The sequence below is a fragment of the Odocoileus virginianus genome, chromosome 27 (assembly GCF_023699985.2).
Source record: "Odocoileus virginianus isolate 20LAN1187 ecotype Illinois chromosome 27, Ovbor_1.2, whole genome shotgun sequence".
Classification (NCBI taxonomy): Eukaryota; Metazoa; Chordata; class Mammalia; order Artiodactyla; family Cervidae; genus Odocoileus; species Odocoileus virginianus.
This window is the reverse complement of record NC_069700.1, coordinates 10,167,929-10,181,525: the sequence shown is the minus strand read 5'-3', so window position 1 is coordinate 10,181,525 and position 13,597 is coordinate 10,167,929. Positions and strand designations below refer to the sequence as shown.

General features: G+C 43.1%; 1 protein-coding gene across 1 annotated transcript in view; it reads right to left on the bottom strand.

The window, feature by feature from the left end:
- The window catches only part of CAP2 (cyclase associated actin cytoskeleton regulatory protein 2), a 130,960-nt gene extending 117,910 nt beyond the window's left edge, over positions 1-13,050 (bottom strand). The window contains exon 1 of the mRNA XM_070456180.1: positions 12,615-13,050. The gene's annotated coding sequence lies outside the window, so the exon portion shown is untranslated. The remainder of the gene's footprint in view (positions 1-12,614) is intronic.
- Positions 13,051-13,597: the final 547 nt, after the last annotated feature.

Below are 13,597 nucleotides of genomic sequence, written 5' to 3'. Positions count from 1 at the left end.
TCCGTTCATTGACTGGCTCATTGAATATGCTGTATTATTAATCAAGATGGTCCCCACTATCTGCTATGAAAATACTCACACCTGGAAAATCAAGAGCGATTAAAATACATATCCTGACAGCCGTAGTGGTAGGAGGCTGCAAGCAGACACTACTCAGTCAAGTCAGGGAGTTGTTCCTCTATGAGACACACTCCCATTGTCAAGGTGCCTGCCTTCATCTTTCCCTTAGTCTCCAAAGGGACCGTCTGGAGCCAGTTTCTCACCAAACAGCAAAAAAGTCACCATTTTTATTGTTTTTAAAATATGTATTTACATTGTTTATCTGGCTGCACCGGGCCTTAGTTGCAGCACATGGGCTCTTTCAGTTGAAGCATGTGGGATCTAGTTTCACAACCAGGGTTTGAACCTGGGTCCCCTGCATTGGGAGTGGGAGTCTTAGCCACTGCACCACCAGGGAGGTCCCAAAGCCACTGTTTTCTTTTTACTGCAAAGAAGTGTCAAGAGTCTCTGAGCTCTGAAACAGTGGAATCAGAAGAGGAGAGATCAGAACTGGAGAAAATACTTATGATCCTGATTAGCCAACGGATTCCTATAAAGCCTCTAACAATATTCCACTGCAGAGGAAAAAGCAGACAAGCAAACTTCAGCTTGATTTTCAAAAGGCCCTCACCCTTCCTCTACACCTCACCAGGTTCCTAAGAGTCCATCAGCGAGACAACTCACCCCTTCCCAAACACAGCCCCCAGTCCTTCTATACCACAGTCCTGCCACTTCCACTTTTCCCAGGGCCCCTTCAGGCTCTGCTGCACCCAATCTTCCAATCCCAACCCTCTAAGAGGTCATCCCTCATTCTACACATCAGAGATAACCTTCCTTGAAGTACTTCCTGTCATGTCCACCAAATCCAGAGTGGGATACAGAAGGACTTCATAAACAAACCACATAGAGAAATGACCTCCCCAGCCCATTTGCCCGCTCCACACTGTGGCATCACTCCCCAGAACCATCCCTGTTCAGTCTATTAGCATAAATACTTTTTCTCTAAGTTGGAACCTCTGACAATGAGAGGCTAAGACTCGTAACTTGACATAGTGGAAAAAGTATTTTTGGCATCAGAGAATCTTAATTTGAGACCCAATCCCTTCATTGGCAACCTGTGTGACTCTGGGTAGAGTCTCAGTTTTCTCACTTCCAATACATGAACTCATCCTTCCTCTTCATTCGGACTTATGATAATTGTATGTGTCTTGAGCAGAGTTCCTGGGGCGACATATGTGGATGAGACGCAGATCCTATTTCCAGGCAGCATGACCTCCTTGGGGAGCAGACAGTTTGGCTGTTGAGGACGGCTGGCCCCGAAGGACAGCAGGACCACAGGGCGCTGGGCTATTTCAGCAGAAGGGAGTCCAGTGGAATCAGAAACCATGTGGGACGTCTGACTACATCCTGAAGGCTGGTGCTGTGCCCTGACTCAGGGTGGTGGGGCTGGGTAAGGACAGAGACATAAAATCACAGACTCTGAATGCTGACTGGGACCAGAACAGACCCCTAACAGATTCCTTTCCTGAAGCAGGTGTTCCCTTAGCTAAACATGAGGTAAGGACCTTTTGCTGGAGACCTTTTGCTCTCCCTTCCCACCCACTTTCTGCACTCCTATGCTACTGAGGACTCTTTCTATTCCTGAGCTTTTCTATTTGCTGTCGTTTTGCTCTGCTGAGGCCATGGAGGAGGTCGAGGTTGAAGAGATGCTCCTAGGAGGTCCCCCCAGGGCCACATTCTAGCACTGGGAAAAGAAGAAAAATGGAGTCCCCACTGGCCAGGCTACCAGGGCCCAGGCAGGGTGTCCAGGGACCTTTTGTTCCTCCTTAAAGTAAATGTACTGTTTGCCTTGTACCCAGAATACATAAACAACACCTAAAACTCAATGAGAAGACAAGTACACCAACTTAAAAGTGGGCAAAATATTTAAAGAAACATTTTTCCAAAGAAGATATGCAAATAGCCAACACTGCCTATAAAAACACTCAACATCAACACCAGGAAAATCCTCATCAAAACCACAATGACACCAGATTATCTTTTCTATCTGTAACCACCAGGTTATACCTTCACTAGGGGAAGTGAAAATACCCACTAAGATGGCTACAATCAAAGAGACAAATAATATCAAGTGCTGGTAAGGTTGTGAAGAAACTGGAACCTTCCTACATTGCTGGTGGGAATGTAAAATAGTGCAGCTGCTGTGGAAAAAGGTTGGAAGTTTCCTAAAAAGTGAAGCACATTTCTACCATACTGTTCAGCCATCCCACTCATATTTACCTACTTAAGAGGAAAGAAAACATATATCCAGAGATGGCCCTGGTGGTCTAGAGGCAAAGACTCCCTGCTCCTAATGCAGGGGGCCTGGGTTTGATCTCTGGTCAGGGAACTAGATCCCACATGCCGTAGCTAAGACCCAGTCAAATAAATAAACACTAAAAAAAGAAAAATGTGTCCACACACACAAAGACTTGTACACAAATGTTTGTGACAACATCATTCCCAATGGCCACACATACACACACACAAGATGGAAACAACCCAAATGTCCATCAACTGATGGATGAATGAACAAAACGTGGCCTATCCATACAATAAAGTATTATTCAACAATTAAAAGGAATGAAGTATGGACACACACTACAACATAAACAAACCTCAAGAACACTATGCTTGGTGAAAGAGGCAGACACAGAAGACCATGTACTCTATAATTCCATTTATATGACTTTCCAGAAAAAGCAAATCTGTGGAGACAGAAAGTAGTTTAGTGGGTGCCTTGGGTTGGGGAGGGGCTTCCCTGGTTGCTCAGAAGGTAAAGAATCCACCTGCAATGCAGGAGACCTGGGTTCAAACCCTGGGTTGGGAAGATCCCCTAGAGAAGGGAACAGCTACCCACCCCAGTATACTGGCCTGGAGAATTCCCATGGACAGGGGAGCCTGGCAGGCTACAGTCCATGAGGTTGCAAAGAGTTGGACACAACTGAGTGACTTTCACTTTCACTTTGGAGCTGGGGAGAGAAATGGGGAGTGACTGCAAATGGGTACAAAATTTCTATTTGAAGAAACAGAAATGATCTAAGCCAGGATTGTAGTGGCTGTTGCATAATGCACTAATAATCATTGAATTGTGCACTTTAAGTGGGTAATTTTATGGTATGCAAAATTATACCTCAATAAAGCTACGAAATGAAAAAAATAAAAAATAAAAATAAAAAAAAAAGCTACGAAATGGAGAAGGAAATGGCAACCCACTCCAGTATTCTTGCCTGGAGTATCCCATGGACGGAGGAGCCTGGCAGGCTACAGTCATGGGGTCGCAAGAGTCATATACGACTTAGCGACTAAACCACCACCACCACCAAAGCTATGAAAAACAAAACAAAAATAAGTACTTCTTTTTCTAAAGAGGTAGTCGAAAACTGGTTAAATCTGAGTGATTCTGCCACTCTCATCTCCCTACAAAGTCATAGGTAGTAATTAAACTTGACCAGAGGTTGCTCTGAATGGCCATTCCCCTCGCTCCTGGAACTAGTTGTAGAGGCCAAAATACTTGACTTTCAAAATACTTGACCACTTCCACACTTGACTTTGATTTACTACTTATGACAAGATCAGTTTTTAGATAGAGCTGTGACCACCAGAAGACGCGAAATTCTTTTTCGCTGTTTGGACCTGGGAGCTTAGAGTAAAGGGGAAAGAGAGAAAGAGGGAGAAGCAGAAAGGAAAGAATGGTGGGGGGTGGGGAAAGAGAGGAAAAGGGGAGTAAGGAGGGAGGAGGGGCTCCCAGAGACAATTCAGAGGGAATATGCTCACTGCAGCCTATCTCTAAACTGTGTTCAAAAGGCAAGAGGCAGCTCCTGGCCCTGAAGGACAGACAGCAGCAGGAGTATTGAGAGGGGCCGTCAAAACTGGGAAAAGGAATCCATGTGGGAGTGCATTCCTGGAAGTGTTCCTCTTTTCTCTCCAGAGGTGACTAGCAGTTGCAGCGGCACACAGGACACAAGCAACAGAAACCCCGAGAGAGGACTTCCCTGGTGGTGCAGTGATTAAGACTCTGCGTCGACAATGCAGGGAGTGTGGGTCTGATCCCTGGTCGGGGTAGTTATCCATGCTGCATGGTGTGGCCAATAAAAAACAAACAAAAAATCTCTGAGAGAACCCTCCTCTTTTCAACCCTCCTCCTTGAAAAGGAGGCCCATATAAATAGAAAAATGTGAGGGAAAGTCTGGATCGTTTGGGTTTTTTCCCTTTTTTCTTTTCCAAGAGTGGCTGCCCATCAGCGAATTGCATGGTAGAAGAGCAAGCAGCAGCACAGACAGCTAAAATAGCTTCAAAAAGTCCTAATCACATTGCCAGAGGAGCGGGGAAAACAGCCCTTTGTGATCCAAAGAGTATAGTAGGAATCCCTGTCGTTTTTCCCTCTTATTTTCTGTTACTGCTTTGTCCTAAGGATGGCCTCTGTTTGAGGAAACCGAACTGCAGCAGCAGAAGCAGCTAACACCTCAAGAGAAACCCAGTCCTTCTGGCCAGAAGAGCAGTAAAAGGCTCCCAGGGGCAGGAGAGTGTGGGAGGAATCTCAGAATGGAGACAGCTGAAGAAGGGGGTCCCCTGACATTGTACATGAACCAGTGGACACCCCCCCAGTCTCATCCCTGAGCTATGTATGTGTAGGATGGATCCAAAGGCTCTGAGAACTAAACTATGATTTAAGTTCTGCTCAAATCCCACTGCTCAAGTTCCAGACTAACCCCTAAAAAGTGCTTCCATGGGATCCAACGCAACAGAGCAAAGGCTTTGAAAACTGAACTGATATTGGAATCATTCCTACAGGATGCAAGACAGAACTGTGTTGATTGCTTGGTAAAAGAAAACATGGAGCATTTCAAAAGGACCCAGAGGTCCCACAACATAATACTCAAAATGTCTAGAATTCAGTTAAAAAAAAATTATCAATAACATGCAGGAGACCAGGAGAACATGGTCAACCCTTAAAAGAAAAGACAATTATCACATGCCAACTCCAAGATGATACAGATGTTGAAATTATCAGACGGATTTACAGCAGCTGTTTTTAACTATGCTCTAAGAAATAAAGGTAAACACTCTCCAAATAAACGGAAAGATCAGAGTTCTCAACAGAGACACACAACCTACAAAAGAAACAAGTGAAAATTCTGGAACTGAAATATATGATAACAAGTACAAAATGCATGGGATGGAATAAAAAGCAGCACAGAGATGACAAAGGGTCAGTAAACTTGATGGAGATACTATCCAATCTAAAGAGGAGAAAAAAGTCAAACAAAAGAGTGAACTGAGCCTAAAAAGCCTGTGGGATAATGCTAAAAGGTTTGATATTAGTGTCATTGGAATTTCAGGTGAAGATAATGAGACTGAGGTAGGAAACACACTTGAAAACTAACAGCCAAAAACTTCCCAAACTTGGCGAAAGCTATCCATTTACAGATCCAGAGTGCTATCTGTCTGGTTATTATACACATACATATACACAAATGCAATGCATTACAGCGAATGCCTGCAAGGGAAGAACAAGAAAAATGATAAAGATATTAATATAACTGCCTGAAAAGAAAGAAATAAAATGTGGTGGGCTATCATCCTCTTTGGAGAGGTGTCACAAGTATCAGGAACTTTAGTTTTCAAAAATCTTCTCTGAATCTAGTAGAACAAGGAGTCACTATCAATCTACGAATTGGTTAATTTATCAACACTAAACCTGCAGAAATGGTTTGCCACATCACAGACATCTTATTTTTGGTCAGAAAACAGAAGAAGGATGAGTTTCAAAGGGACTTTCAAATTCTTACGTGTATATAACCTAAAAGAATTTTGTAAATCCCTCTTACATTTTGAGGTTGACATGTAAAAATTTTCACCAAAATGTGAACTGTTGTGAAGAATGTAGCTGCCAGTATTCTGTAAATATTGATATGTAAAACTAAAACTACTTTATCACTTGCTGAAATACATCCATTGAAACTCATCATCATTTACTTTAAAAGAATACATAAAGAGGTTGTTCTTTGACAGTCAAAAATCTTGCATGATTATATTTCTCTGTTAATTTACATTTCCATTCTTCTCACTCTATAAGAGTTTATCCTAGATTTACATATTTTATGCTTTAATGTCTTTTATTCATTACCCTATCAGACTTTTCTGTATCAAAAGTATATATGTGTATATATATGTATGTATATATATACACATACATATATATATCAGTTCAGTTTAGTTGCTCGGTCGTGTCCGACTCTTTGCGACCCCATGAACTGCAGCACGCCAGGCCTCTCTGTCCATCACCAATTCCCGGAGTTCACCCAAACCCATGTCCATTGAGTCAGTGATACCATCCAACCATCTCATCCTCTGTCGTCCCCTTCTCCTCCTGCCCCCAATCCCTCCCAGCATCAGTGTCTTCTCAAATGAGTCAGCTCTTCGCATCAGGTGGCCACAGTATTGGAGTTTCAGCTTCAACATCAGTCCCACCAATGAACACCCAGGACTGACCTCCTTTAGGATGGACTGGTTTGGATCTCCTTGCAGTCCAAGGGACTGTCCAACACCACAGTTCAAAAGCATCAATTCTTTGGCATTCAGTTTTCTTTATAGTCCAACTCTTACATGCATATATGACCAATGGAAAAACCATAGCCTTGACTAGACGGACCTTTGTTGACAAAGTAATGTCTGCTTTTCAATATGCTATCTAGGTTGGTCATAACTTTCCATCCAAGGAGTAAGCATCTTTTAATTTCATGGCTGCAGTCACCATCTGCAGTGATTTTGGAGCCCCCCAAAATAAAGTCAGCCACTGTTTCCACTGTTTCCCCATCTATTTGCCATGAAGTGATGGGACCGGATGCCATGATCTTAGTTTTCTGAATGTTGAGCTTTAAGCCAACTAAATTCAATGGTAAAGAGTGCTCTCCTGGTTGTTACCACTTTAACTCTTACTAGAATGAACTTACCAAAACAAAACAAATACTACAGATGTTGACAAATATTAGTAAATGTAGATAAAAGGTATTTTTTTTCATTGAAAACTTCTCTCTTTAGAGCTCTTATTTTTCAATTGTCTCATGTATATGGGATCAGTATACTTATTGCTAGAAAGAGTCAAGGTTGAAAATCAATTTGATTCTCAATTTTTGTTTTTATCAATGTAAATCCTGGCAAGCTGTTCACATAATGAGATGCAAATGGATGAAATTTTGTAATAGAAATGTCACTCAATTTTTTTGAACTCCTTGAGTTATATACTTAACCCATGACATGGTGATGAAATATTAAAATTATTTAAATGATCAATGTAAGGAAAAATTTAGGGAGACTGAAATTTAGTTGAGTAGCGTAACTACTCATCCTTCTGAGTTATTTCAGTAATTTCTGGTCCACGACTCTGCTGTTGTAGTTAAAAGTTAACTTGTAGAAAATTGATAATAAAGCAAGTAATAATTGTGTATTGGCATGCAAATATCGAGAAGATTCCCTGGAGAAGGATATGGCTACCCATTCCAGTATTCCTGCCTGAAGAATTCCATGGACAGGGGAGATTGGAGAGCTACAGTCCATGGGTTGCAAAGAGTCAGATATGACTGAACGACCAACACTTTTTTCATGCAAGTAACATTTATCCTGTGGAACTTCACTGGACTTCCCTCTTCCACAGTGGAAGAAGCTTGCTTATATCTATCAAGCAAATTCATTTTAGCATTTTAGAATAGTGTTTTTCCATGCTTCTTAGGAGATAAGAAACCAGATATTACAACTAGAATTTAAATAGAATGAGACTTATAATAGGGTATCAGATTAAACCACTTGGTTTAGAGGAATGAATAAGCTGGGGTTATACCACTATTGTATACGTCAATCAACTCTCTTTTTTGTAACTAAAATACATGGCACATTCACATTCACACAGAAGACACATGTGTGCCAAGACACATGGAAAAAAATCTTCAAAGCAACAAAACATGGGAACAACCCTAACGCCCATCAATAAGAGAAAGGATAAACTCTGGAATATTTGCCAACAATGATACATGCTGCTGCTGCTGCTAAGTCAGGTCAGTCATGTCAGACTCTGTGCGACCCCATAGACGGCAGCCCACCAGGCTCTACCATGCCTGGGATTCTCCAGGTAAGAATACTGGAGCAGGTTGCCATTTCCTTCTCCAATGCATGAAAGTGAAAAGTGAAAGTGAAGTTGCTCAGTCGTGTCCAACTCTTCGCGACCCCGTGGACTGTGGCCTACCAGGCTTCTCCGTCCATGGATTTTCCAGGCAAGAGTACTGGAGTGGGGTGCCACTGCCTTCTTAGTTACATGCAACAACATGGATAATCCTTGAAAACTTAGTTTTGAGCTGTTTAAAAGTGAGGTTATAATATACATATATCCTTTTTAATAAATTTAAAAAAACACACACACAAAAAAGGGACTTCCTTGGTGGTCCAGTGGTTAAGAATCCTCCTTCCACTGTGGGGGCACAGGTTCGGTCTGTGGTCTAACGACCAAGATCCCGCATGCCAAGGGGAAACCAAGCCCGCTTGCCACAGTCACTGAGCCCGTGCTCCAGAGCCCGTGCGCTGCACCTAGAGAAAGACTTGAGTATCGCAATAAAGACCCAGCGCAGCCAAAAAAAACCCTTTCAACTACAGAAACAAAATAAAAGGTCCCTCCTAAAGAAATGCAAAATAAAAGATATGGTTTTAGAAAAACAAGCAAATGTTGACAAAATTGATTAGGAACATATACATGTCACAAAACTATTTTACAGTAAAATCAGGAAAGGTCAATACAAAATCCAGTGTAAGGATGGGTACAATGAATGTCATAGGAGAAGGGCATAAAGAAATATACAACAGGAGAGGTGGCAATCTAGTTCTCTTTTTCTAGCTTTCTGTTTAACAACTTTATTGAGGTATGGCTCGCCTATGACTATAGTACTATAATAGGTTTATAATACATATGCATCTTTGAAAGGTTGCAAGTTGAAGGTTTGTATATAGGGGACTTACTGTAGAATTCACCCATCTGAAGTGTACCATCTGATGATATTCACAGCCATCACTAGAACCATCATTAGAACATTTTGCCAGCTCAAAAAGAAACCCTGTACCCTTCATTATCACCCCCACCCCCACCATCAACCCCCATACCAAAGAAACCACTAACCTACTGTCTCCATACACTGCCCTGTTGTGAACATTTCCATATGAATAGAACCATACAATGTGTGGTCTTTCAAGATTAAATTCTTTCACTTAGAATAATGGTGTCAAGGTACATGTAATCAATATTTCATTCTTTTTTATGGCCAAATAAAATCCCATTGTATGGATATACCATATTTTATTTATCCATTCCTCAGTCTATGGACATCTCAGTTATTTTTAACTTGGTTGTTATGAATGGTGCTGGTGTAAACATTTATGTACAGGTTTTTTGTGCTGACATGTGCTTTCATTTTTCTTGGATATATATACTTAAGAGTGAAACTGCTGTTTCACATGGTAACACTGTTTAATTTTTGAAGAAGTGACCAATTGTTTTCCAAAGCAACTGTACAAGAGATATTTCTACCAGCAACATATAAGGGTGTCAAGGGTTCCAACTCCTTCATGTGCTCACCAACACTTATCCTAGTGGGTGTGAAGTGGTATCTCACTGTGGTTTTGATATGCATTTTCTGACAAATAACCATGTGGAGGTATCTTTTCACGTGCTTATGGCCATTTGCATATGTTCTTGGGAGAAATATTCATTCAGATATCTTGACTATTTCTATATTGGGTTATTTTTATTATTGAGCTGTAAGAACTCTATATTTGGATACAAGTTCCTTATCAAATATAGAATTTTAAAATATTTTCTCCCATTCCATGGGTTATATTTTCACAATTATCTAGTGCATAAACCTTAGTTTTTAAAGCTGTGAAAGGGCTGCCATGTTAAGTAGCCTCAGTGGTGCCTGACTCTTTGAGACCCCATGGACTGGAGCCTGGCAGGCTCCTCCGTTCATGGGATTCTCCAGACAAGAATACTGGAGTGAGTTGCCATGCTGTCCTCCAGGGGATCTTCCTGATCCAGGGATCGAACCTGCATCTCTTAAGTCTCCTGCATTGGCAGGCGGGTTCTTCACCACTAGCACCACCTGGGAAGCCCGCGGTTTCCAGGGCTACAGGCAGTTATTTGAATATTATGTTTACAGTTTACATAAACTTACCCAATTATTTTTATGTATATCACATAATTGATGAATTAAAAAGGAAACTTCATACATAAAGATGTCTGTTAGGAAATACTCGACACAAAACGAAACACTGCAATGCCCCAAATAAGTTACTGCTACTCTTGAAGGCATTAACTTAACTCTTGGGTATCACTTAAGCCCCCCCGCTTAATCTGGCCCATTGACGCTTTCGAAAGGTGCCTCTCCAGGTACTTCCCTGGAGGTCAGTGGTTAAGAGTTTGCCTTCCAATGCAGGGGGTGAGGGTTCAATCCCTGGTTAGGGAGCTAAGATCCCACATGCCTTGTGGCCAAAAAACCAAACCATAAAACAGAAGCAATATTGTAACAAATTCAATAAAGACTTTAAAAATTGTCCACATCAAAAAAAAAAAAAGAAAAAAAATCTTAAAAAAAAAAAAAAAAACAGGTTCTCCTCCAAACTCTACACATGGTAGGGGGGAATAGTAAACTACTGCCAATGTGACAAACCTGCCCGTTTTCTCCAGCTGCTTTTGTGTCTCCCCATCTTCTCCCAAGCTAAAAATGAATTTTACATTTTTTACTGCCTGAAAAAAAGACTATTTCAGTACTATTTCAAGGACAGGGGAGCCTGGCAGATGCTACAGTCCACGGGGTCACAGAGTTGGATAACAAATTTCAATACTGATGAAAATTATATGAACTTTAAATTTCAGTGTTCATGAATAAAGTGAAATACAACCACATCATTTCTTTAGTCATTTTCTGTGGCTGGTTTTAAGCTACAACAGCACAGATGAGTAGTTACTAAAGAGACCACAGAGCCAAGAAAGCCTACATACAAGTTTACTATCCAGCCCTTTACTCCAAACGTTTGCCAAACTTTACCTTATATCAACAAGTTAAAATACTTTTCACTTCTACAATGAGCAGCAAAAACCTATTTCCTACTAGCCAATGACATTTACCTTCATGATTTCTCATAGTCAATTTTTTCCTCTTTAATTTTAATAAATATTTATGATCCCTCAGTTCTAATTTATTAGGGACTTTTAGATTTGGAGATCAAAGAGAAGTGTTTCCTTAAAAAATAATGTAGTATCTTCAAAAAGTCACAACCACACTCAAACTGTTGGGTTAATCATTTTAGCAAACTTTTACTGCCTGCTCATTACAGGCTGTGAGTCAAATACTGCTTGGTGCAGTAAAAACTGCTAAAACCCCCACCCTTGCCCTCAGGAGGCTTACAGTCTAACTGGACTTTAATAACTATAAGAACAATTTCCCCAAAGATCACTCCACAGCTGTAACCTTACATTAAACGGGCTTAGATATTTTGCCAAGAATTCTAAGCCTTGTTCTTTAAATAAAAAAAGTCTTATATAAGCAGTAAAGAAATAGTACTCTGCAAGCAATTCTGGTTAACTTCTGTGGTTTAAGTACCATAGACTTCTGCATTCCTCTGACTATGTAACCAGAGGTTCTTGATCTTTTCTGCTGTGTTCATCTCCGCTTTGGCTGTTTGGACCTAATTCTAGTTCAATAGCCACATTCATTCCTTTTAGAGAATGCAATAAATCAAGTATCGCTAAACCCTGCAGCCTATTTGTGATGTCCGACATCAATCACTCTGATGGCAATAAAGGCAAGGTTATTTGCATTTGTGATTATTAGTCCCCAAAGCGAAGATAACGAAGCTGCTTCCACCAAACCCCTCTACCCAAGGAAAGACCCAGTGGTGGCGAGGTGACCTCTTTGGAGCTGTCCCTCAATGCCTGAGTGGCCAGTGCATTTTTTTAAAAGTGACTCAAGACCTCAGGTCAGGTTCTGCAGAGAAGCCAGGTCCATTTCTTTCCAGCACTTCCTGGCTAGGATCAAATTCAGTCCAATTATAACTCCCCTCTCCCCAATACCCGGCACCCCCTGAGGCTCAGAGCAGAGGGGGCGAGCACCCCCAAAGTTAGACCCGCCTGGAGCGCGGCTGTGAGGCCTCGGCCACGGGTCCAGCGCCGAGCCCGCTCCACGCCCGCACCCGCCTTCCAGCCCGGCCTGCGCGGCGCGCACCGGGCAGGCGGCGGGGGCGGGGAGCGCCGCTGCGCTGACCCAGATGGGGTGTCCCCCTCACGCCCGCACCCACGCGTCCCGGCCCTGCACGCAGGCCCCGCGGCCGGCCGCTTCCCCCGCATGCGGGCCAGCAAGCGCCTTTATTCCCCGCGCGCCTCGGCCCGGGCCCCTCTGCACCCCACCCATGGAGCGCAACTTCCGAGCGCGGCCGCGGGGTGCTCCCCCCACTCCACCACGCGCCCCTCCCGGCCCGGCCCGGCAGCTCTGGATTACCTGCCCTCGGGTTCTGCGGTCCGGTGCTGGGCGATGCCAATCCGCGCTCGGCCACTCGCGCGCCCTCCTCCCCTTCTCCTCCTCCTCACCCCCCCAAGCAGGAGTCGGTGTCGGTCACGCTGCTCCCGGGGAGAGTGGCCGGCGGCTTCCGGGAGCTCCAAATACTGACTCGCCGAGAGGGAGAGAGAGGGAGAGGGGGGAAGGGAGGGGAGCCAAGCTCCGCCGTTAGGGAGTGGAAATAAAGGGGAGCGGAGGGGAGAGGGGGATGGAGGAGAGGAGGGGCAGATGGGCCGTGGGAGAAAAGAGCGAGAGGAGGAAGGCAGAGGGCGGCAGGCTCAGACAGGAATGAATTCGCTGCATCAGGCAGCCTTGCAAAGAAGTCTGGAAAGATCCGGGAGGCTCCTGGCTGCAGGAGCCAAAGATTGGATCCTCAAAGGCTTGTGCAGAAAAAGGATGGATCCTTTGGGGAGCTACAGACCGGCCAGTGTTCTCCCCAACCTCAGTAGAAGGATAAAGTTCCTGGCTGGAGAGGGAGGTAGAGAAGCAACACTTCAGCTAGACACCAGATGCATTCATATTTTGCAACAACATTTTAACAATGTATTTTAAAGTGTACTTTACATACAACATCTTTTTGTAAAAATTGCCTGATTGTTTAAGGATAAAAGTGCTGTGCTTAGTCGGTGCTACTCTTTGTGACCTCCTAAACTGTAGTCCACCAGGCTTCTCGGTCCGTGGGGATTCTACAAGCAAAAATACTGGAGTGGGTTGCCAAGCCCTCTGCCAGGGGAATCTTTCCTACCCAGGATGGAACGCAGGTCTCCCACATTGCAGGCAGATTCTTCACTGTCTGAGCCGCCAGGAAAGCCTGCTTCCTGGTACCCTAAACCAATTTACTTTTATTGTATCTGTGGCCATTCCCCTTGGTATGTTGACTACAATTACAAAACTGGAGATTTTTACTTTTTTTGTAATGCTGTTAG